Below are 26,997 nucleotides of genomic sequence, written 5' to 3'. Positions count from 1 at the left end.
TTATATAATTACTTGAGATAACTATAACTATGAGTGGTGAATTTCTGAGGTTTTGTGTGTGTAAAACTAAAACATCCCTCTAACCTTTATTTTTTTAAGTGAATATATAACTGTTAACGTGTTAGGTGACTGACAAGATGGGTAGGCTGAGTAAATAGATGTGGAAATGGGATGCAGTACTATGCAGGAAAATCTTTAATTTCAAAAACTCCTTTTCCAATAAAACGGCTGTCAAAAGGGCCTCACTTTTGTCTTTAATACAAAATATTAAGGCTCGAGTTCTTCATTAGAAATCTGTGGTTATGCTGCAGGGAGTTAACTGATAGCCTGCTGCTGATGTTGGAAGTGCATATTTGACTCCACATGTCACAATGTTGTACTAAAAAGGATGAGGAAGATTTTTGAGAACTCACAGAAAATGGGACCTCATTTTAGCTTTATAGAACACTAACCATCATTTCTATGATGAAAGAAATCCCTCATATCTTTCTTTGATGCATAATCCTATGTAGTAAATGGTTTCAGTTTTACCGCTTTGATTCCATTAAGATGGTGTTCAGGAGTGCCACATGTATGTCATAAATTTAGAATGTTAGCACTCTAGTTGCTCACTAGAACAGTGTGATGGAGTTGCAGCTGATCACTAGGTGGTTAACTGATAGGCTGGTGGTGGTGTTAAAAGTATGTTTCAGATTGCAAGTCAGAATGGTTTACTGAAATGAATGGAAAAAATATTTTCCCATTCATAGAAGGGCACTAACCATACTTCTTTCTATGATAAATCAAGCTCCCCATTTGTTCATTTCTAAAGAAAATGTTTTACGTCTTATTGCTGTGATTCCATTAAGATGGCTTTAGGTGTGCAACACTTTTGTCATAAATATAGAATGTTATCTCTCTAGTTCTTCATTATAACACTGTGGGAAGCTGTAGTGGAACTCTGGAGAATAAATTGACAGGCTGTAGTTGCGGTTGAAAGTACATGTTTCATTCAGAATATCACACTTTATTCTCACATGGCTGAGGAAGGTAGTGTTAACTGAAAGAAAAGGTCTTCTCGTTTTGGCTTCTGGAGCACCTTCTATGACCCCAATGAGAAAATCATGAGAGAAAACAGTTTTCTTTCAAACACAGTTCATCAAATCCCAGCATAAGATCAACATTTTTAAACAAAGTAAAGTGCCGTAGAACATTCCAAAATACCTAAACCTAGTGTGGTAATAAAAACAAATGATTTTTATTATGGCTGAAATCTGTTATTACCCTTCATCTGTGCTCCTTTTTGTGACCCTCAAAAACAGGCTTTTACTACATTCATTTCAATGAGGGTCATGTCCTGTAATGGCAGACACAACATGTTGTCCATTTTGTGGCTAGTGTCAGCACGTCTCTCCGTGTCTCATTTCATTTCCAATACGCCAGCGACTAGGAGGGGTAGTGATGTAGTCCCTTTGGTGCTTCCTGCTGGATCTGTCCCTTTTGTTAGTTAACTCTCATAAATTAAATATTAGGTGAAAAACATTTCTACTTAAGATTGACAGTCAAGGACTAGGGTTTAAAGGGTTTGCTCAAAGAATCTCAGTTAAAGAAATGTATAAGTTGGGGCATCATTCAATTCGTATAATAAGTGTACAAATCACTTATTATACAAATCATAAGAAGTACGGAGAAGAACTGGAAATCCAGCATAGATTTGCCTTCTAAGAAAAGGGGAACGGGTCCCCTCTAGCTTAGAGGAATCATATCCTTTTATAGAACTTTCAACCAAAGGATTTCATACATTCACTGCACATGTGTATGGTTCACAAGGTTTTCACCAATAAGGAGCAAACAAAAAGAAACATTGACTACAGAATACATTTGGAAATTCTCTTACCATTGTACTACATTAGACTTGTACTTTCCCAGATTCTATACGTGTGACATGACTTGATATATGATATGTTGTTCAGTCTGAGACAGTTAAGTTGTCCTTGAATATGTACATTTCATTCAGTACAGCTGGGGAAGTCTTAGGGCCTGATTTAGAGTTTGGCAAGTGGTTACTCTTTCACAACTGTGAGGGATATCCCGTCTGCTGAAACATAAATCCCATTGTATGTAAAGGGATTTATATTTCGTTGGGTGGGATATCCGCCACCACTGTGACAGAGTACTCCTCCGCCAAACTCTAAATTGGGCCCTTAGGGCTTGATTTAGCTCTTGGTGGATGGAATACTCCATCACAATGGTGGCGGATATACCATCTACCGTATGATGATCCCCATGAGATATAATGGGAATGTAATACAGGGATGTCATATCTGTCAGGTTTGTGACACTGAAAGCCTAAAATCCTTTATTACAGAAAATAACAACAGCAGAAATTATCACACTTTATACTGCGGCATTGCATCCAAGATGGACAAAAGCCAAAGTTGTGCTAAGTTAGTGAAAGCTCGATTTCTCATACATTACGCATCACCATTTGGAAAACAAGACCCACACTGGGCAATCAAGGAGTGGTGCCTTATGGACCCCACCTCCACATGTCCCTTGTTGTCCGGGTGTGCTTACTGTGCCTTCTTATTTCTTTAATTCATTTTCAACACACAGAGAACTTGTCCCTGAGTGCTGTAATGTCAGTAATAACATATTCTTCAGGTTGTGGCTGCCAATCAAGATTGCCTAGTCCTCATTAAAGTGGCCAATCAGCGCACTTCAGGACACCCTTCATGACCACTCTGAGTACCTCTTAAATGCAAAATTCTTAAAAATTAATGAACACATTTACAGCAAATCACAAAAAGCATACTCTCTGAATAAAGTTCTAACTTCTTTTTCACCAAATTTGATGTAATTATGTTTAGCCATTTTTTTTCCGTACATGTGACAGAGGTTTCCTAAGGGAATTACTATGAGAAATTAACATTTCTTTTTTTTGTGGTTCCTTCTTGACAGATCACCCCAAAACTTTTCACGGTGGAGTTGAAGTAGGTGAAATTGTTTTGGGAAACTTTTCTCTTCCTGGTGTGTGAGTATGATTTGCATGGCTGTTGTGTGAGTTTTTGAATTTAGGCCCCAACATAGGGCCTGATTTAGAAATTAGAGGACTGGTTACTGCGTTACAACTGAGACGGATATGCTGTCAGTCTAAATCTAAATCTCATTATATGTTATGGGATTTAGATTTCGGCGGATGGTATATCCTTCACCGTTGTGACGGAGTAGCCCATCTTTAGAGTTCTAAATAAGGCCCATATTCTGCTAATGGATGTAAGATGGAACAACGTAAGCATATATCATTCATGACTTTACAATGCGGTCTCTAAAACGACCGCTTCTTTACCATGCATGCATTTACAACTAAATTCATTGTAGAAGAATGTTTGGTAAAGGAACATGTGAGGTAACACCTGACACCACACTTTCACCCTCCCAAGCCATTATAACTGCCCCTTCTATCCCCTTCCCTGAGCCCTAACCCCACCATATCCTGCCCTGTCCTAAAACCTACCCCACCCTGTCCTAAAAACTACCCGACCCCCCACCCCACCCTAAAACCTATCCTGATCTGTCTTAAAAACGACCCCAACGCCCTAAAAGCTACCCTGCCATGTCCTAAAACGTATCCCACCCTGAACCATAAAAACTACCTGTCCTAAAAACTACCCCTTCCTATCCTAAAAACGACCCCGTCCCTCCCCCTGAAACCTACCCCGCCCTATCCTAACAACTACTATAGCCCCCACCACTAAAAGCTACCCTGCCCTGTCCTAAAAACGACCCCACCGTGTCCTAAAAACTACCCTGACCCTGCCCTAAAACCTAAAATCTACCCTGCCTTGTCCTAAAAACTACCCCAACCACCCGTCCCCAACCTAAAACCTACCCTGTCCTAAAACCTATCCTACCCTGTTCCAAAACCTACCCCGATCCCCCACCCTAAAACCTACCCTGCCCTAAACATTATCCCACCTTTCGTAAAAAAACTACCCTGACTCTCTGCCCCCACCCTGAACCCTAAAATCTACCCGCCCTGTCCTAAAACTACCCCTGCCCTAAACCCTAAAACCTACCCTGCCAGGTTCTAAAAACTACCCTGACCCCCCACCCTCAACACTAAAACCTACCCTGTCCTAAAAACTACCCCACCCTGTCATAAAAAAATGCCAACCCCACCCTAAACTCTAAAATCTACCCTATCCTAAAACCTACCCTGCCCTGTCCTAAAAACTACCCCAAGCCCCTGTCCTGAACCCTAAAACCTACTCTGCCCTAAAACTACCCCTCCCCCACCCTAAACCCTAAAAAGCTACCCTGCCCTGTCCTAAAATCTACTACACCCTCCCAACCTAAACCCTAAAACCTACCCTGTCCTAAAAACTACCCTGCCCTGTCCTAAAAACTACCTTTAACTCCCATCCTAAATCCTAAAACCTACCCCGCCTCCCACGCTAAAAGCTACCTTGCCCTGTCCTAAAATCTACCCTGGCCTGTCCTAAAAACTATCCCAACCTCCTGCCCTAAACTCTAAAGCCTACCTAGTCCTAAGAACTAACCCACCCTGTCCTAAAAACTAACCTGAACCCCCGTTGCCACCCTGAACTCTAAAACCTATGCCACCCTGTCCTAAAAACTACCCCGACCCCCTGCCTTCGCCTTAAACCCTAAACCCTAAAAGATACCCCACCCTATCCTAAAAGCTACCCGGCCCAGTCCTAAAAACGACCCCAACTACCTACCCTAAAACCTACTATGGCATGTCCTAAAAATCACCCCACCATAAACCCTAAAGCTTCCCTGCCCTGTCCTAAAAACTACCCTGCCCTGTCCTCAAAAACTACAACGACCCCCCCACCCTGCCCTAAACCCTAAAACGTACCCTGTCCTAAAAACTACCCAGACCGCCGCTCTAAACCCAAAAACCTAACCTGTCCTTACAACTAACCCACCCTGTCCTAAAAACTACCCGACCCCTACCCCACCCAAAACCCTACTCTGCCCTAAAAACTACCCTGCACTAAACCTTAAAAGCTGCCATGCCCTGTCCTAAAACATACCCGTCCTAAAAACTACCCAGTCCCCCTACCCAACTATAAAAGCTACCCTGTCCTAGAAACTACCTCAACCCCTAAAACCTTCCCCACCCTGTCCTAAAAACTACCCAACCCTCTGACCCTGTCCTCAAACACCCCCACCAAACCTGGTCCCACCTAATTCTCTCTCCTCTGGTCGCTACTCCTTCCTGTTCCGCCAGGAATGCTCTCTCTGCAGTTACCACGCATATGTGAAGGCAGTAAAGGCATGCGTGCTAAACGCATGCATAGTAAACACATATGCGTGGTAATGGCAGCGTGGTCATTGCATAGCGTTGCATTGACCGCGTTTGCTAGTGATGGTTCCCTCTGCTAGTTACAGTGTTTTTAGTTTTCATTGGTAACCGTATCTGTACTATACCTATGCATTGTGGGTACATTTCTACAGTTTGTTAAAGTGTTATAACCAAAGTTAACCATAACTTCACTTTCATCTTAGTTTTTTTCTGTCCAGTTTTTTTGATCATATAGCACATGCATTAAGACCCTGCATATGACCCACCATGAGCTACCAACACACAGGCCCTCATTATAACCCGGGCGGTCGGTGATATAGTGGCGGTAATACCGCCAACAGGCCGGCAGTAATAAATATGAAATTATGACCACGGCAGAAACCGCTCAGACAGATAGCCACTTTAACACATCGACGGCCAGGGCGAAATCAACAGGCACCACGGCGGTAACCGCCTACAGCCAGGCGGAAGACAATGTTCTGCCCACTGTATAATGACACACCAATCCGCCACTTTTTCTGGGGCGGTACCAACGACTTCAAAAGCCTGGCCGAAACACTGCACAGAAGGGAAACGACTCACCTCTGGAGACTCAAGGAAGAATCATGCCTCCATGGAGCCTGAGTTGCATGTGTTTCCCATGCTCTTCTATGTTCTGCTCCACTACGAACACTGGTGAAGACGACCACGGTGATTACTGCTGCCTAGCACACAGGGGAGGGGGAGAAAAAAGAGTGTGACACACACTCAATACGCAACACCCCCAGCCCCAACACCATACACATAACCAGATGCAGGAACATTACAAATTCACCCCGTACCCCTCAGGAATAATGCAAGGGCAAAATGAATTGATGAAAGTGAGTGTAATAAGATAAAATAGTAAAAATATGTGCATCCAAATCAACAAGTATATACATATTTACAAATGTAGGGACACTGTCCAGTCCTCAATGTCCGTGGGCCACAGCGCCACATCACATAGTCCAAGGCCCCACCTCACTCCTGCAACAACATGGAGAGAACACTGCAGGGGCATCAAGTCAAAAATAGCCAGGCGCCTCAGGGGTACGGGGGACACCTCATCCGGAAGATAGTACAATGCCACTGGTCCTGGAGGGGCCAACATGCCATGTGCGATGTCCTGGGGAGTGCAAGGCCACAGTCTCTCAAGTGGGTGACTTGCCCACATGCTCTGGAGGGGGCAACATGCCCATTACTCTGTCCTGGGGAGTGCAAGGCCACAGTCTCTCAAGTGGGGGACTTGCCCACATGCTCTGGAGGGGGCAACATGCCCATTACTCTGTCCTGGGAAGTGCAAGGCCACAGTCTCTCAAGTGGGTGACTTGCCAACATGCTCTGGAGGGGGCAACATGCCCTGTGCTTGGTCCTGGGGAGTGCAAGGCCATAGTCTCTCAAGTAGCTGACTTGCCCACATGTTCTGGGGAGGATGGGTGAGTGGATAGCGTCTCCAATGGTTCTGGAGGGGGCATTGTGCCCTGTGAGCTTCATCCTGTGCAGGATGGGGGTGAGTGGATGGCTTCTCCACTGGTTCTGGAGGTGGCATCGTACCCAGTGAGCTTTATCCTGGGGAGGATGGGGTGAGTGTATGGCGTCACCACTGGTTCTGGTGGGGGCATTGTGCCCTGTGAGCTTCATCCTGGGGAGGATGGGGTGAGTGGATGGCTTCTCCACTGGTTCTGGAGGGGGCATCGTGCCCTGTGAGCTTCATCCTGGGGAGGATGGGGTGAGTGGATGGCGTCTCCACTGGTTCCGGAGGGGGCATCATGCCCAGTGAACTTCATCCTGGGGAGGATGGGGTGAGTGGATGACTTCTCCACTGGTTCTGAAGGGGGCTTTGTGCCCAGTGATGTAGATCTTGGGAGTGCAAGGTCACAGTCTCTCACCTGGGTGTCAGACTCACAGAATTTGCAGGGGCCAGGCCGCACAACAGCCCATAGATGCAGGACTACATACTGTCCGCCGGCGGTGACGGCTGCTCAGTGGTGGCTAATGGTGGAGGTGGCAGTGCTGGAGGGAGGCACCAGCCCATCCCCTGCAGCCTCGGATGGCTGCCCACTGGGGCTGCTGCTGGTGGTGGCAGTGCTGGCAGTGGTGGGGAGAGGCTCCAGCCCTTCCCTTGCAGCCTTGGATGGCTGCCCACTGGGGCTGGTGCTGGTGGCGGTGCTGGCAGTGGTGGGGGGAAGCTCCAGCCCTTCCCCTGCAGCCTCAGACGGCTGCCCACTGGGGCTGCTGCTGCTGGTGGCAGTGCTGGCAGTGGTGGGGGTAGGCTCCAGCCCATCCCCTGCAGCCTTGGATGGCTGCATTACCATGGTTGGTGGTGGGGCTCCGACTGAGTCCCTTCACCAGCCCCTTGTCTCTACTGCCTGCTGTTGCAGGCTCCTTGCCCCTCCTTTCTGCAGCTGGGGCTGCCTCCTTGCCCTTCCTTCCTGCAGCTGGGGCTGCCTCCTTCCCCTTCATTCCTGCAGCTGGGTCTGCCTCCTTGCCCTTCCTTCCTGCAGCTGGGGTTGCCTCCTTGCCCTTCCTTGGCACCCTGTCCATCTGGCTGGCTGGTGGCCAGTATCCTTTCCCACTTGGAGTATTTGGGGACAGTGCTGTGCCTGTAGACTGGGTGGCTGAGGTGCTTGGCCGGGTTTTGACCACCCTGGCCTGATGTGAGGGACCGAGGGGAGGGCTAGGGAAGAGGTCAATGTTGAAGAAGAAAAGCTTCTTAGGGACATTGGGGCAGGAACAGGGAGATGTTTGAGAGTGAAGGAAGAGGAAGTGGTTGTAGGAGGTGTCTGCTGTGTTTGGGTGCAGGTGCATGGGCTGGATGCTGTTGTGAGGTGGATGGCTGTTGGGTGTCTGAGTGCTTGCGTTTGTATACTTTGGGAGGAGGGGGCACAGACACAGTGGCAGAGGACACAGGGGACGTGTGCATGGATGTGGGGGTGGTGACTGCCAGTGACGGGTGTGCACTGATAGGTGTGCTGGTGATGGTGGTAATGGATGAGGATGTAGTGCATGCTGGTGTGAGTGTAGACGCAACTGGGAGGGAGGTGGACAAGGAGGTGGAGGGGGTCACAGTGGAGGCAGTGGATGTTGGCCTGTCTGATTCTGTATGGTGTTTCTGTGAGTGCCTGTGGGATGAAGTGTGGTGCTTGTGTTTGCCATGTCCACTCTTGTGTGTTGTCCTGGGTGCCTGCTCGTCTGACTGTTTGCTTGGGATAGGTTGGGGTTGAGGGGAATGGGACTGAGAAGAGGAAGTTGGAGGGGGGGAGGGTGGAAACAGGGACAATGGCTGCCATCAGAGAGGAGGCCAGATCCTGGATTGATCTCTGTTGGGCAGCCAAGCCAGTGTGAATGTCCTCCAGGAATGAATTTGTCTGTTGCATTTGGGCTGCCAGCCTCTATATGGCATTCACAATGGTTGACTTGACTGCTCAACAGAGATGGATCACAGGAGGTCAATAGCCTCCTCACTCATGGCAGCAGGGCTAACTGAGGTAGGGCCTGAGGTGCCTGGGGTGAAGGAGATGCCCACCCTCCTGGGTGAGCGGGCAAAGGAAACTCGCTGAGGGGCTGCTGAGAGGGCGGTGCTGCTACAGAGGGTGGCGGTTGTACCTATAGCTGGGGTGGTCACAGAGGTGTCCGCCACCACCAGGGAGCTCCCATCAGAGGAGGTATCCGTGTCTGAACTGTCCCCTCCAGTCTCCGCAGTGGTGCTCCCCTCACCCTCCATCCCACTGGTGCCCTCACCATCAGTGGATTCGTCCTCCTGGGCCCTGTGGGATGCAGCTCCCTCCGTCGCCGGTGCCTGTGCTCCTCCGCCAGATGATGCTAATGCACATAAGGACAGGTGACAAAACAAAAAGGGGGGTAAGAGACAAAGGATACACTTGGTCAATGGCGGCAACAACACCTCAGTTGGTGTACAAAACACACTCACACACAGGGAACTGCCCTACGCACTAGGCAATGTACTACCAGTCACAATGCTAGTCACCAGCCCAGGGATAGGGACCCCTAACGCCAATTGCAGCATACCTGAGACCCACTGACCCCTGACCAATAGTGGATACCTACTAGCTTGGTTGGAGTACTTTCACATCAAAACCCTGCCCAACATGGAACCTACTCTGCAATGCCAGACCTGGGCTAGGGGCACCCACAGGGCCAACACCCGTCACCCGGATACCACCCCACCAGGCGTAAGTTGTATATTAGGGCACTGCAGTCACCCCCTTGTGGTTAGCTGTGATGCCCCCAGGTGCCCATCTAGCTCCGGATAGGCCACTGCCAGTATGCGGGCCATCAGGGGGGTCAGGGTTCGACCGTCACACCTTCCTCGTTGGGAGGCCATCCCCAGCTGGTCTTCTGCTGTCTTCCGGGCCAGGCATCTCAGGTCATCCCACCGTTTCCGACAGTGGGTGCTCCGCCTACCATAGACCCCCAGGATCTGCACGTCCTTGGCGATAGCACGCATATACCCTTCTTTTGATGGGCGCTGACCTACATGGAAATAGACACAGGGAAAGGAATTAGTCCCACTGTCCTCCCTGTTACACTTATGGCCCACCATGCCCCTTCCGATCCCCAATAGCACAGACATGGGCCACCATACATGCTGCACGCTGCCCAGGGTCCATCTACCACCAACCCCCCTACATGAGGCCTTCAAACACAGCACTCCATGCATTCACGGCCCCATGCATCGTACACATGGTGTACTCACCTGTTAGTCTGGAGGCCCATACAGCAGGCGGTATGGGGGTAGCACCCCCATCCACCAGTCACTCCAAGTCCGCAGAGGTGAAGGCAGGGGCCCTTTCCCCAGTAACACGAGCCATGTTCGGTTCCAGACACAGGTCACAACAGCACATGCAGTGTAGGTCCTCTCCTGTTGAAGGTCAGGTAGCAAGTGAGTGCACAGATAGAAAATGGCGGTCACGTCCACGGCGGTGCGTACTGTCACCGCCGGCGTACATCACCATTGACCACTGTACCCCATAGGGCCCAATGTTAACCAATGAGGAGTTGCATGGTGGTTCTCGACCGCCTCCCGCAACGGCACACAACATCAGCGGAATTACCTAATTTCCACCTATACCTCCATACAGGACACGCGGATGCCATTTCAGGGGGGGCAGGCCATGGCTCCTAACTGCGTCACAGTATACAAATGCACCATTTGGACACCTCCAACAAAATACTGTTACAATCACAACATGCATTGAACTGTGGTGGTTGGAATGTGGAGATAATGACCAGCTGCTTAATCTTTTGGCCCATAGATTGCAACCGCTGTGGATAAATAGGAGATGGAGACATCCCCCGTGTACCGACCCCTGGTGGACTTGGCAATAATGGAGGACAGGCACATTCTCCTCACCTATAGACTGGATAGAACCACAGTCACTGAGCTGTGTGCCCAATTGGAGCCTGACCTAATCTCTGCTATCCGTCACCCCACCGGAATCCCCCCTCTTGTGCAAGTGCTATCAGTGCTCCATTTCCCGGCAAGTGGCTCCTTCCAGGTGACAGTGGGCTTGGCAGCTGGAATGTCACAGCCAATGTTTTCACTTGTGCTGACCAGAGTGTTGTCTGCCCTGATTAAACATATGTTCAGCTACATCGTTTTCCCCAGGTGGAGGATTTGGCCTCAGTGAAAGCTGACTTTTATGCAATGGAACATATTCCCAAAATGATTGGTGGAACACATATTCTATTCCCCCCCTCCCTGGCAAAATGAACAGGTGTTCAGAAATCAAAAGAGCTTTCAATCCATGAATGTGCAGATAGTGTGCCTGGCAGACCAGTACATCTCCCACGTCAATGCTAAGTAACCTGGGTCTGTGCGTGATGCCTTTATCCTGAGGAATAGCAACATCCCAAATGTGATGGCTCAACTCCAGAGGCACAGGGTGTGGCTAATAGGTGAGCCCTGGTTCCCACCTAGTGTATGTTGGTGTATGGGTATGGTGTGGGCCCTAAGTGTTAGTGGGTGGCTAACAGATGTCCCTCGATATTTTCAGGTGACTCTGGTTACCCCAACCTCTCATGGCTACTGACCCCTGTGAGGAATGCCAGGACAAGGGCAGAGGAACGTTACAATGAGGCACATGGGTGAACAAGAAGGATTATAGATAGGACCTTTGGCCACCTGAAGGCCAGGTTTTGTTGCCTCCATCTAACAGGTGGATCCGTGTGCTACTCACCCAAGAAGGTCTGCCAGATCATTGTGGCATGCTGTATGTTGCACAACCTTGCCTTGCTTCACCATGTGCCTTTTCTGCAGGAGGAGGAGGCTGGAGATGGCCATGTGGCAGCAGTGGACCCTGTGGACAGTGAAGATGAGGAGGCAGAGGATGAGGATGAGGACAACAGAAGTGCAATTATTCATCAATACTTCCAATGAGACACAGGTAAGACAGTGTTGATACACATATAATTGACGGTTTGATGTGTGACTGTTAGAAATGGGGTCTTTGGTTGGCAGTCAGGTTACCCCCTGTCCAAGCAAGGAGCCTCACTATTGTCAGGGTAAGTCACACACAATCCAAATTATCCTGTGCCCACCCTCTGGTAGCTTGGCACTGAGCAGTCAGGCTTAACTGAGAAGGCAATGTGTAAAGTATTTGCGCAATAAATCGTACAATACCACAATATAGCACCACAAAAGTACACCACACAGTGTTTAGAAAAATATATAATATTTATCTGGATAAATGCAGGTCAAAATTATCAAAGATGCAATAAGTAAATGGCGAGATATCACTGAAAAGTGATATAAAGGGGGTCAGTCAGTCAGTCAGTCAAAATAACTTTATTCGGCGTATTGCCATAAAAGTACACATACATACATAAAAATACAGTACTTATTGCATAATTCAAAGGTAAGACTCTTCGATCTGTAAGTCTATAAAATCTAAGCTTACCACTTAAGCCTACTAAATCAATATATAATAATAAATACTTATAAAATCATATACAACAGTAAAACAGTATTTGAATTCCCTTAATAAATAGTCACGTTGCTAATTCATATCGATTCCTAATGGTAATAGCGGATTTTATAAAACCTAAAATAGAGCTGCACATTTGTTTGGATGAAAGGCTTTGAATGCCAATCAATCCTTAGGGGGTCATTATGGCCCTGGCGGTTGGTGGTAAAGCGACGGTAAGACCGCAAACAGGCCGGCGGAAAAAAAATGGAATCATGACCGCGGTCTTCCGCTACTTCACCATTCCGACCGCCATGGTGGTGAAGACCGCTGGGCTGGAGATTGCGGTCTCCAGCCCGGCGGTCGTCACTAGACCGCTGACGATGTCAGGACCCTGCATACCGCCATGGATCTCGGGTTTTTGGGAACCGCCATGAGATCTATGGCGGTAGGCACTATCAGTGCAAGGGAATTCCTTCCCTGGCACTGATAGGGGTCTCCCCCACCCCCGCTATCCTCCACGAATCCTCCCCACACACCCCCCACACCCCTGCCACCCCCAAAGGTGGCACAACCCCCCTCCCATGCACATATACACACCCCTACATGCACACATACACCGACAACAAATACCCACACACATACAAACAGACATGCACACCGTTCGACCCCCACACATTTCCCATACACACAACAACCCCTGCACACATGCACTCACTCACTAACCCCCTCTACACTCTCACACGCACACCCCCATGCACGCACACAACACACAACACCCCCCATCCCCTTCCCTAACGGACGATCAACTTACCTTGTCCGTTGATCCTCCGGGAGGGGACGGGATCCATGGGGGCAGCTCTGCCACCAGCACACCGTCACCAGAACACCGCCACACCGAATCATGGGACGTGACTCAGTGGGCGGTGTTCTGTTGACGTGGCGGTGGAGGTTGAGCAACCTCCAGTTTCCCGCCGTCCGCCAGTATGGCTACTGGCGGCTTTCCGTACGAAAAAGGACGGCAGGCTGCCAGCGGTCATAATATGCGGCGCGGAAGACCACCACCACTGGCGGTCTTCAGCACGGCGGTACCTCAGCGGTCTTACGAAGAGACCGCCGAGGTCGTAATGACCCCCAAAGTGTCTTAAGTATTTTAGACGCAAACAAAGTCTCTTTCAAGCACAAAGTACCTGGTTCGTGTGAAAAATCTCTGCAAAGAATCGTAGAGGAGGAGATGCGTGGAAAGCAAGGGGTGCACGTCGATTTCTCGGGCCGCATGCAGCGATGCGTCGTTTAGTTTTCATGCATGGACGGCAGTGCATTGATTTCCGGCACTCGGTCATGGATCCTCTTTGGGTTGTGGGGTTTTCAGATGCCACGGGGACGGTGCGTGGAGTTCCTGCGCTGGCAGGATGAAGTCACAGGAGATGTGTCAATCCGGTGGGCATTGCATCTAATTGTCTACCGCAGGGCAACAGCAAAGCAGCAGTCCTTCTCAGAAAGCAGTCAGGTGAGTCCTTTGGGCAGCCAGGCAGTTCTTGGCAGGATGTAGGTTCTGGTTATAAGCTTCTTCTCCAGGAAGTGTCTGAGTTGGTAGGGGCAGAGGCCCTGTTTATATACCCAAATGTGCCTTTGAAGTGGGGGAGACTTAAAAGAGTGGCTTAGAAGTGCACCAGGTCCCCTTTCAGTTCAATCCTGTCTGCCAGGGTTCCAGTAGGAGGTCTGGCAGTCCTTTGTGTGAGTGCAGGCCCTCCACCCTCCCAGCCCTGGAAGACCCATTCAAAACACAGATGTATGCAAGTGAGGCTGAGTATCCTGTGTTTGGGGTGTGTCTGAGTGAATGCACAAGGAGCTGTCAGCTAAACCCAGCCAGGCGTGGATTGTAAGGCACAGAAATATTTAAGTGCAGAGAAATGCTCACTTTCTAAAAGTGGCATTTCTAAAGTAGAAATACTAAATCCAACTTCACCAGTCAGCAGGTTTTTATATCACCATTCTGGCCATACCATATATGACTTTCCTACCCCTTTGACATCAGCAGCTATCACTCAAACAATGTATGAGGGCAGCCCCAATGTTAGCCTATGAAGGGAGCAGGCCTCACGGCAGTGTAAAAATGAATTTAAGAGTTTTACACTACCAGGACATGTAAACTACAGAGGTACATGTCCTGTGTTTTACCTACACAACACCCTGCCCTATGGGTTACTTAGGGCATACCTTAAGGGTGTCTTATATGTGGAAAAAGTAACGTTTTAAGCTTCGCAAGTACTTTTAAATGCCAAGTCGAATTGGCAGTGAAACTGCACACACAGGCCTTTCAATGGCAGGCCTGAGACAAGGTTAAGGGGCTACTGAAGTGGGAGGCACAATCAGTGCTGCAGGCCCACTAGTAGCATTTAATCTACATATAGTGAACTTTACTAGGGACTTAGAAGTAAATTAAATAGTCCAGTTGGGTATGATCCAATGTTACCATGTTTAAAGGGAGAGAGCATGTGCACTTTAGCACTGGTTAGCAGTGGTAAAGTGCACAGAGTCTTAAAACCAGCAAAAACAGTATCCAAAAAGTGGAGGGAGGCAGGCAAAAAGTTGGGGGTGACCCTATGGCTGTCAGGTCTAAAAGTGACATTATCACTGGCAGACTGTGTATTCCTACTTCTATGCCCACTCACTGTACCCTTTGGCATCTCTTTTTGCAGATGTTGGTTCCCCACTATTGCTCCTGGTATGTTCAGTGCAGCCAACTACAGGGGTTTACAATGTAAACATTACTGTACAGTTGAATTGCAATGTTGAACCTTTGTTAAACGAATACTGTTTGAAAACATCTGACATACGCCATACTTGTATTTTATCAAAGTTTGCTTATTGCAGTGCTCTGAAGAAGAGGGGGTAGTCCAGTCTATTTGTATCACAGGTGCATTGTCCAAGGGGGCATAGGAAGTGGAGCAATGGCAGTTCAAGGTGGACAGGGTGACAGAGTGGGACACAAGGGTGACAATCAGGAGAGTCTTATTTCTTGGAGGGGGTCTTGGCAATAGTCTCTGGCTTCTGCCTGGATAGCAGGAAACGTTTGCAGGGTGGTTCTGCAGGGAGAGGGGTGCTGGTGGCCTGTTGTCCAGTGGAGGGGCCTCCTGTCCACTGGCGGCAGCGGAGGTGGAGGGCTGTTCAGTGGTTTGTCTAGTGTCAGGGGCCCAGTGGTGTGCCACTGCCTCCCTCATAGTGTTGGCCATGTCTGCCAGCACCCCTGCAATGGAGACCAGGGTGGTGTTTATGTCCTTCAAGTGCTCCCTGATCCCCAGATACTATACTTCCTGCAGCCGCATGTTCTCCTGCAACTTGTCCAGTATCTGGCCCAGTGTATCCTGGGAATGTTGGTATGCTCCTAGGATCACAGTGAGTACCTCCTGGAGAGTCGGTTCCCTGGGTCTGTCCCCCCGTCACACAACAACCCTCCCAGCTTCCCTGTTCTCCTGTGCCTCCGTCCCCTGAACCGTGAGCCCTCTGACCCCAGGTCCCTGATCGTCCTGTGTTTGTGGGCTGGCCTGGGGTCCTTATAGTGGTGGACACACTGCTGATTGACGTGTCCTGGGGACAGAGGTATGGGTCCGCAGGTTGGGTGCTGTGATCATGTTTCCTGAGGGGGGAAGCTCTGTGGTGGTGTGAGACTGTGCCTGGGTAACCGACTGTCCGGAGATCCCCGATGAACCAGGTTAGTCATCCAGATGCAGGCGAGCAGAGCTGCTGTCAACACTATGGGCCTCTTCTGTGGGGGGACTGGATGTTACTGGCACCCCTTTGCCAGTGACATTGGATGGGTTACCTGTGGGGATGTAAATGCAGTGTTATTGTTTCTGCGTGTGACATATTGTGCATGGGTGTGTTGCCCTCTGTGGTTGTTGTTGCCCTGACAACTTTTCTTTGTGTGAGTTGTTATTTGGTGGGCTAGGTGATTGTCTCTAGTGTGCATGCTGTGGTGATAGGTGTCCATGCAGGTCTGTGAGGGGTGTCCATGCATTGGTGTTGCCTGCAGAGATTGGTATTGGGATGAGTGGGTTGTGATGGTGGGGTATGTGGGAGGTGGTGGAGTGATAGGAGTGAGGGTAAGGGTTGGGGTTTGTGATGGCATGCTGGTAGGGGGGGTGATAGTAATAGAGATTTGACTTACCAGAGTCCAGTCCTTCTTCTACTCCTGCCAGGCCCTCAGGATGCATGATTGCCAAAACTTGCTCCTCCCATGTTGTAAGTTGTGGGAGAGGAGGTGGAGGTCCACCGCCAGTCCTCTGTACTGAGAGCTGGTGTCTAGCTGCAATGGAACGTACCTTCCCCGTAGGTCGTTCCACCTCTTCGTGATATCATCCCTTGTTCTGAGGTGCTGTCCCACGGCGTTGACCCTATCCACGATCCTCCGCCATCGCTCCATCTTCCTAGCAATGGATGTCTGCTGTACCTGTGATTCAAATAGCTGTGGCTGTACCCGGATGATTTACTCCACCATGACCCTTAGCTCCTCCTCAGAGAACCTGGGGTGTCGTTGTGGTGCCATGAGTGTGGTGTGGGTGGTATGGGAAAGGGTGTGTGGGCTGATGTGTTGGGGTGTGTGATGTAAGGTGCGTGGGTGGAGTTTAGTCGGCTCTGGTTGTGTGGGTGCTCTTGCTGTCTCTCTCTCTGCTGGCAATTATTTCTATTCTTAAAGGGTTGTGGGTAATGTGGGTGTGTGTTTCATAGTGGTGTGAGTGTGTGGGTTTGGTGTGTGTATGTGTGTCAAGTGTGTTTAGTTTGAATTGTCCAATGTGGTGTTGTTTTGTTTGAGTGTGTGTATTTTGAGCGCGGTGGCATGTAGCACCAATGGTTTGCCACCATTGAATGTCCGCTGCGGTGATTCGTGGGTCATAATGTTGTGGCCGTAGTTCTGTTGCTGTAACGGTGTGGGTTTTGCTACCTCCAGTTTATCACTGACCTTTGGGCTGGCGGACTTGTGTGTGTAGCTGTATTATGACAGATTGGTATGTGTGTGTCATACTATGGTTGGCAGTTATCCACCGTGGCGGCGTTATGTTGGCGGCAGTCGGCAATGCAGTTGGATTTACTGCCAATGTCATAATGAGGGCCATACTTTGCACAATCCCTAAGCCCTTATATCTAGTGATTTAGATACAGTTGCGCATTGCGCCTTGGGTGGCTAGGCCTTTTGGCCAAGTCCTCTGTCCAAAGTGCTGTGGGCAGCCAATCCCTGCTGAAGTGGTCTTTGGTTGTGAGCAGTGGGAGCTGGTTGAGGGATTGGTAGACCTGTCAGCCTTAAGGTGATTTTCCCCCAAACTTTTTGCCTTCTTCCTCTATTTGTGCTGCTCTTGTTTTTGCTGGTCTTAGGACCTGCTAACCAGTGCTAAAGTGCATGTGCTCATTCCTTAAAACATGGTAATGCTGGCTTATCTCCAATTGGCATATATAATTTACTTGTAGGTCCCTAGTAATGTGGCACTGCACTACATGTGCCCAGGGCCTGCAAATATTACTAGTGAACCTGCAACACTGATTGTCATCCACCTAAGTAGTCTTGTCTCAGGCCTGCCATTGCAGCCTGTGTGTCTAGTCTTTAAAATGTAATTTCAACCTGTTAAAATAAACCCTTTGCCAGGCCCAGACCTCCCTTTTTAATACATATAAGGCACCCCTAGTGTAGGCCCTGGACAGACCAGAAGGCAGGGTGCAGTGCATGTAAAAAGTTAAACATGTACTTTTAGGTTTTCCATGACCTGGTAGTGAAAAACTCTTACATTTGTTTTCTACTACTACAAGTCCTACCACTCCAAAGACTAACATTGGAGTTACCTTATTACATTTAATAAGCTGTCATTTCCAAATGAGAGGAAGTGAATAGCTCATGTTTGGTGTCTTTGGAACTGTATGAGGCAGTGGACTCTGTGTGTTAAAAAGGATTCAGTTCAGTACAATTGATCCCATAAAACCTTAAGTGTGTCATTTTATGTGAGGAAAGTTCATTTATTGATTACATTTGCCCCCCAAATGTGTCAGTAATAACTGTCAAAGCTGTGGTCATAATACACCCAAAATGGTACCCATAGTCTATGGAAACTACTGATTAACCATGCAATCAGACAGATACAGTCCACAGTCCTCAGCAGTGAGACCACAGACTATGACAGGAACCCAACACCAGTTGGTTTGTGCCATCAAGACAGTGGACTTTGCATTCCAAAATGGTGCCAATTTGACAGCTTGGGGGTAGGGCTGTGGGCTATGATACCTGTAGATCCATGTTGGGTCTTTTCCATAGCCCGCATCTGAGTATCACAACCACCAAGACAGTGCACCAATTTCACAAACATCATCAGAGTTCATCGTACCAGTTGTCCTCAATGCTACCAATTACTCCCTTTAATGGAAACCTGAATTTCCCTCACCAACCCCAACTCAAAAGTACTCATCGAAAATCTTGCAAGACTGGACCTCACTCAACGAGTAAAGAGATGTGCCCACAATGCCGGGCACCTTCTGCACCTTATTTTCACCACATTTGAAACATTCAAGTTGACAAGCCCAAATCAATTTCCTGGAGAGACAATGCCCATGTCAAGTTTGGCATCCCCATGCTGGTCCAAAGCACACACACTACTGTCAGACTAGCCTGCCGAAAATGGAACAGCATCACTAGCAAGCACTGAAACACTACCATCAACACCCAGGCTCCCTAAATGAATCCAGAATTTCAACAATTGGTCACCTCCTGACTTGACTCCCTGGCACCCCTCAAACACAGCAAAATAAGGTCTAGATCCCAGGCCAGTTGGCATACAGAGGAACTCCACTGCAAACAACTGGCACATAAATAGATAATTAGTCAAGACGATTCAGGCAGGGTTATGTTCAAATCTGCCCTTAGAAGCTTCCACCAATTGATTTGGACCAACAAACATGCCATTCTGGCGTACCACATCGATGCCAGCATTAACAAGACCAAACAAATCTTCGCCATCATGAAGGATTTCACCTCTCCACCAGCTGCCTCCAACTCACTCACCCCCTTGCAGGACCTCTGCAACAATGTCTCTCAACTTCTCAAAAGCAAAATCACCACTATTTACAGCAACTTCAACTCACAACCAGACACAAAAGACCTTGCTAAACACCTCACCAACTACAGATTGATCTCTCTCCACAGCATGGAAACTGCCCTCTCCACTACCACAGATGACATCTGCATGACTCTGGACTCAAGAGACACAGCAGCCCTCATCCTTCTGGACAACTCTACAACATTTGACATAATCTCTCACTCTATCCTTATCCAATACCTACACAACATTGGAGTCCAAGGACATGCACTCTGATTGATCCACATCTTCTTGACTGGAAGGACCCAGAGAGTCAGCCTGGCTCCGTACACTTCATCTGCAGAGTTCTGCAAAGATACTGCCGGAGCCTGACTCTCTTAAAAGCATACCAGCATCATCTGCTCCCACTACATCACTGTCCTCTCATACGCAAATAATGCAGAACTCATTCTCTCTATCACGGACAAAATGCCCAGTACCCAGATCAAGTTCAATGCCTGCATTACTGAAATTGCCTACAAAATGAAGACCAACTGTTTTATAGCTGAACACCAACAAGACCGACATCATGATTTTCAGGAAGAGCACTTCACTGTGAGACTCCACCTGGTAGGCAACAGAACTAGGACCAACATCCATCTCCATCATCCAGGCCTTGGGATCAACATCAACAGCAAACTTGACATGATTTCTGAAGTCAGCACTGACTCCCAATTACCACCTGAAAAACCATCACACATGCCTTCTTCACAAGCAAGCTGGACTACGGGAAAACACTCCATGCAGAATCAACAAAAAACCACCAGAAATCTGCAGATCATTCAGAACTCAGCAGCCAGAATCTCTCTCAAGATGAACTAACATCACACCACACCTGAAGAAGCTCCTTTGGCTCCCCATACCCAAACAAGAACAATTCAAACTCCTCATGACGCTCTCCCAGCTCCCCGCCATCCCCTCAGGACCTACTTAAAGGAGGTCACAGCACGATTCCGTTAAGCAGGTCCTTGTGCCAGCTCCCTTGTGACAGTGTCCTGTCCTACTTGCCCACTGCCACCCCAGGTTTCCTAGTTTCTGCTTGTTTGTCTACTCCTTTTTACCTCTGTTCTGCTATTTTCTGTACCCCTTGCTCCTCTTTTCTGCTTATTTTCTGAACGAGTATTGGAGGATGGTGGAACAGCTAGGGTTCCTGGCACTGTGGGCAGTCTAGGCGCGGATGGGCTTGCCTTTGGTGCGCCTTCGGCACACCGATGGCGCGATTGACATTAAGTAGGTCCTAGGGAGGGAGGGACATGGTGGGGAGAGGGCGGTGAGAGTGGGAAGCAAAAACAACGGGAGGGCAGCGGGAAGTGGGGGCCACAGAGCCACAGGCAAGAAGAGGCCAAGGGAATGTCAGAAACGCGACAAAAATACCATACAGAATCCTGCACTTACTCAGCAGAGTGGGCAGAGGCTGACAGAGGCACTGAGCAGCAGGGGGAGCTGGCACAGGACCTGCTCAGTGGAGTCGTGCTGTGACTGCGATTAAGTAGGTCCTGAGGTTGGGATGGGTGTGGTGGGGGGAAGGCAGTCCAGGCAGTGAGGGAAGCAAAGGTGGGACAGCAACTGGGGCAAGGGGCACAGAGGCACTATGCCAGAAGAGGTCAAGGAAGTGTCAGTAAGGTAGCAAAAATGCCCTGCAGTACCCTGCAAATACTCAGCAGAGTAGGCCGAGTCTGACAAAGGCACAGGGCAGAGCAGTGGGGGTCCCTCTGGCGCTGCGGCCCCAGAGCCACCCCAGAGCAAAAAAGCATTTTAAAACATTTTTGGCAGGAGATACAACGGATTCATGGACCTGCCAAAAATTAAACAAAAAAAAAACAGTGCGCTTCTTTAAATGCAGCCCACAGGTGGGCCAGGTCCTGAGGGCATGACAACTTCTGAATGTGGAAGAGGCCAACCGGCCCCCCCCACAGTTTTGGGGACCACCATTTCCCCAGTGCTTTCCACAAAATGAATGCAAGAAGGCTGCACAACCCCCCCGAAGCCAAGGGGACCACCACCTCCCTAGGGCTCATGTTTAAATAAGTCTGGGGGGATGCCTGGCCCCCTCGCAGCCCCGGGGACTGCCACCTCCCTGGGGCACAATCTGTGATGAAAAGCAGGGGGGCACCTGACCTCCCCTGCAGCCTCGGGCACCACCACCTCCCGGGGCACAATATGTGATGAAGTGTGTAATGCCCACCCCCCCCCTGCATCCCCAGGGAGAGACACCTACTCAGGGCTTTCATCTAAGTAAATGCAGAGGGGCTGCCCTACTCCCCGCAGCCCCAGGGACCACCATCTCCTTGGAGCTTTATAAGTTGGAGGGGGGCCATGTGGTGCCCCTCGTGGAGGCAAGAATGGCCCTGGGGACCACCACGCCCCAGGGCCAGCTCCAGCTATGTCCCACGATGCCCATAGCTGTTTGCTCTGATGGCAGGAGCTTTGACAGCTCTTGCTAAGTCAGAGCAAACATTCCAATTCCAGCAAGTGAGAGCTGTCCAACAGGTAGTGGGGGTTTCCTCTGTTTCATTGCTTGAAGACATTGGGCAGATAAACAGAGGAAACAATTGTTCTCACAGAGAGGGAGCTGCATGTCTAGCAGCTCCCTCTCTGTGACAGCAATGCTGGCTCCTGCAGGAGGTGGGGAGCCAGCTAGGACCACAGGGCCCTTCAACCCCTCGCCATGCACTGCTAATTACCTTACAAATTATGGCACTCATGACATCTTTAACATCATTGTTAATATCAATGTAATATTTGCAGTTAATTTTTGCCACACAAATGTGAATGGCATGTGCGCGAGTTATGGCTACCTTAGGGCACAAGTTATAGTTATTTGAGATAACTCTAACTATAACAGGTGAATTTCTATGGTTTGTGCGCTTAAAATGTTAGCCTCACTATAATGTCCCTCTAAGCTTTCATTTTTAAAGTAAATTTCTATGTTTTTTTAAATTTACGTCCCAGTAACCTTTGTTTTTTTCTGTGAAAAAATATAAAAAACAAATATATATATATATATCATAGCATGGTGCTCATTTTTGTTGCCACAAATGAACAAGGTTCATGCCTCACTGGTTGCAGTCTTTCTGGGAGAGGTGCACAAAGTGCTACCCTCGTAGTGGTGAAAGGCTACTGTGTTTGCTAGGAGTTCAGCAGCCACGTACAGTGGTAGCAGAATACTGTGTAGTGATCAGTAGAAGTGACCAGGCCTTTTTACCTGTGCTACTGGAGTGAAACCTAGTGGCTCACTCATGTAAAGTTCTGCTGCTGTGTGCTTAACTCACCATGGGCCTACATCAAAAGAGCATGTACTGCTGTGCAGTGTGTATGTGTTATATATATGTGCTGGGTATGTGTGCCTGTGAATGGTCTAATACATGGAAGACGCAGTGCTGTGCAGTGTGTGAGTGTTATATACATGTGATGAGTGTATGTGTGCCTGTGAATGGTACAGTACCTGGAAGATGTAGTGCTGTGCAGTGAGTGTGAGTTACATACATGTGTTAGGTGTATGTGTGCCTGTGAATGGTACAATAATGGATGATTCTGGGATCTATTTTGAGATACCCAGGGCTAACAAGAGGAGCATGAGGTGGTTGTTGATTCCCTAGACAGATTTGTGGATTGCTACATTACTTTGAGCTGGGTGGGACAGACTGAAAGAGAAAGCCAGGTTGCTCAATACATTCAGAGGGAGGTGAATGGGAAGGGGCTTAGCACATCTCAGGAAGGGGGTGGGACTGATAGGAAAATCATAAAGAGTAGGGCTGAGTCTCTGTGGTAACCTTCTAATACACATATCACAGTGGCTGACATCCAGATATGAACCTCTGGTCACTTCGGTGGCCTGTGTTTTTGGGCTATCACATTTGGAGTTGATCCTGCTGTTACAGACTGCTTTATAAAGGAAGGGCAGGGCAGAGAAAAGGGCACTTCAAAAGGAAGCAGACCCCCCGACATAAACTTCAAAGACACAGACCGTATATTACATTTGGTGTCTTGAAATGGAATATAAGAAGGGGAGGTTGAGGTCCCCAAAATTGTCAACTGTCAAGCCGCCAGACAGGCTGTGCTAGGACAGAAGCTCAGAAAGACTTTGCCTGTAATCAGGGCTAGGGGCTAAGGCCTGCCAGTCTGCCAGCTTGGATGAGGGGGCATTGCCCAGTGAATCCAAGACCAACTGCCACTGGAGCCTGGGGCACCAGTGCCTGCCTGCTTGCCAAGATTAGCGTGCACTGAGAGGCAGAGGAGAGCGCATGAGGGAGTGATGTCCAGTGAGAGATCCTCGTGATTGGATCTCTGAATCGAGATGTGATTTGATGCTTTTTATACTGATCGGGGTGTAGCCCATGTGCAGAAGGAACTCAATGACCCTGTATACCAGGTGGGGCTGCCAAGAAGATTGCTGTTGTGCCAATCATGCTATGCCCCTTGTGCAGAGGGAACTCGAGGACCCCATATGGCAGGTGAGGCAGCCGTGAAGATTGCTGCTGTGCTCATCAAGTCATGGACCATGTGTGGAGTCAGTAGCGCCATATGTCTGGTGAGGCCACTGTGAAAAAGGTAAGAAACCTAGGGCCAGATGTATCAAGATTTTGCTTTGCGAGTCTCAAATAGCGAATTTTAAGAAAACGCTATTTCCGGCATGTAAAATGTGATGTATCAAAATTGCGAGTCGGAAATAGCGATTTCTTAAAAATCGCTAATGAAATTTGCGAGGTCCAAATACCGAATCGCAAACAAAATTGCGATTCGGTATTTGAAAATTGCAAATTGCGAAAACTGTTACCCGGCACAGCCTGATGACATCACAAGCAGGAAGTGAGTCAGCCCATGTTGTTTCCAGGTACCACACCAACAGGAGCAGTCAGAGAGTCACAGAGCAACCCCAGGGAGGCTATTGTGGGAGCAAGCCAGGACCTAACACCAACATGACCAATGCTGGCAATGAGAAGGAGAAGGGAGAGAGGAAGAGGAAGCTGAAATTCAGTGAGCAAGAATTGGAGGTACTCACCTAGGAGGTGGTCAGGAGCCATGACCGGCTCTTTGGGAAGAGCTCACTCCACGTACCAGAGAGTGAGAAGTGGAAACTTTGGGATGACATCCAGACCAAAATCTGCTCAGTGGGGGTTGCGCAGTGCTCCGTGGAAAAGATACGCAAGAGGTGGTACGACCTGCGTTCCCGTGCCAAGGAGAGGGTGGCCAGCAGGCTAAAGGAGGCAAGGACACCCTCCAACCCCATGGAAGACCTGGTGGAATCCACACTGCTTCCAGAAGTTGTCAGTGGGGTCACTGACATTGACACTTCTGGCACACCAAGCACCAGCAAAGGTAAGTCCAATAATGATGTGTATCCCCATATGTGCATGTACAAATGCCCCTTAGGAAATAGCAATTAGTGCAAAGCATTGTGATAAGTAGTCCATTCCACATCTTACATGCGGCACAACAAGGCCTTATGGGAGTGGTAGTCCACAACCCTGAGCTGAAAATAGCACATAGATGGCAATTAAGTATACAGACGGACAGAACAACACACACAATTCACAGTGATACAATGTAAGTGTACGTTTATTACCATTGTGCAACAGTTGGTGATACATTCATGAATGACATGCTGCACATTGTCGTTGCAGATGGCTCAGGCGCAGCAGCAGCAGAATGTGCCAATGTGGGGGATGCAGAAACACAGCCACTGTCCGACTCAAACACCAGTGAGTCATTGTGTATAGCACCAATCAGATGCAGGGCAAGGGTGTTACCTCTCCACGAGTTAAATCTGGACTCCGATGAAATGCCGGATGAAGGCCACACACCACCCCCAGAAGCTAGATCCACAGGAAGGCAGCAGTCCCTGCCCCAGCGTCACTCAACTCTCCGCAGGAGGCCTCACGATGCAGGCACACAGCACACAGATGAAGGTGAGGGCCCATCAATCTTTGGTGGCCTTGAAGCGTCCATGCTCAAAGTGCAGGGCCTCCAATGCAAAAACATGAGGGCAATGCACAGGCAGTTGCAGTCACACAATGCCAATATGGGAGGACTGCACAAGCAGTTGGAGTCTCTGAATGCAAACATCGGCAAGCTGCAAGAGGGACAGCAAACTGCTGGAGATAACACGAAGGAACTGACAAATGCCATTAAGGAACTCTGTACTGAGATCAGGCATGAGCGTGTGAGCCACCACAGACGCCAACAGCAATTCATGGGAATGTTCAATGGCTTTTGCAGATCCGTAAATCGGCTCGCTACATCAACTGCCCTGATATCACCGCATGCTGTGGCCGCACAGGTGGAGGCAGCACATAGCAGATGGGACACTGCACAGGGATTGGTGCAAATAACCAACGTTCTGGATGCTATGCAGACAGCACGCAGTGCTACACCCAGCGAACTGGGTGTTGGGAATACTGAGGAGTCATCTAGCCTCAGCAGTCTTGCAGTCCCCGTGATGGATCCTAGGCGTCGCAGTGCCAGGCACAGTACTGCCTGTGAGCCTGATACAAGAGGTGTCGGCGAGGCCACTGCGCACTCAAGTGCAATACGTGGTCGTAAGAAGTGACATTGAGGGCTACAGGGGACTACCTTCACATGTAGCAATACAGTAAAACTATGATGATGATAGTGTGACACTGTTAATGGCTCATGTCTGCCTATTGTGCATTGCTTTGTCCTAGTGACACATATGTTACCTGAAGTCAAGGTAATAAAGGTGCTAACTACCGGAATACATGTCAGTGAGATGGTGTGGTCATTACTTACATCTGAAATGGTTGTGCGTGATGTCAGCACGCCTTTGCCTGCCCTCTGCTGCACTGGTCCTGTCTGCTGGCTGTAGGGGTGGTATGGGATCATCATCCTCATCTGAGTCTGGCTCTGATATTTCCACAGGTATGCCCCTGGTGGTAGCTATATTGTGCAAGAACGCACATGTGGCCACTATTCTACAGGTCGTGTCCGGGCTGTACTGTAGTGCCCCTCCACTTTTGTGGATGCACCGGAAGCGACTCTTCAGCAGGCCAGAGGTGCCCTCCACCAGTTTGCGGGTTGCCCTGTGTGCTGAATTGTATCTCCGCTCTGCTGGTGTTGCAGGATTTAAGTAGGGCGTCATCAGCTAGGTGTGCACTGCGTAGGCACTGTCTCCTGGAAGGAACAGAGGGTATAATGAGTAGCTGTGCCATCTGACGTCACACTGCCATCAATGCAACATTGTAAAGTTGGAAATTACCTAGTAGATATCCTTCACCAAATTCCCCAGCTAGCAGTCTTGTGTGAATTCCGCTGTGGCGAAAGATGTACGAATCATGTATGCTCCCTGGGCACCTGGCCATGAGATCAGTTATGATGTAGGAGGCATTGCATATCACCTGTATGTTCATTGAATGTTGTTTGTTACGGTTGCAGTACACATATTCTGTGGTCGATGGTGGACAGATTGCAACATGTGTCCCATCTATGGCACCTAGGACATGGGGGAACTGTGCTATCTGTTAGAAATCAATTTTTGTCTGCTGTATTTCCTGTGGGGTGTGGGGGAATCTGATATACTGGTGTATCCTGCTCAGCATGGCATTTAGAAATGCATTGAAAAATCTAGACAGGGCACTCTGTGATACCCCTCCAGCTGCCTATA

Source organism: Pleurodeles waltl, chromosome 1_2 (genome assembly GCF_031143425.1).
Source record: "Pleurodeles waltl isolate 20211129_DDA chromosome 1_2, aPleWal1.hap1.20221129, whole genome shotgun sequence".
Taxonomy (NCBI): Eukaryota; Metazoa; Chordata; class Amphibia; order Caudata; family Salamandridae; genus Pleurodeles; species Pleurodeles waltl.
Note: the sequence above shows the minus strand (reverse complement) of the source record.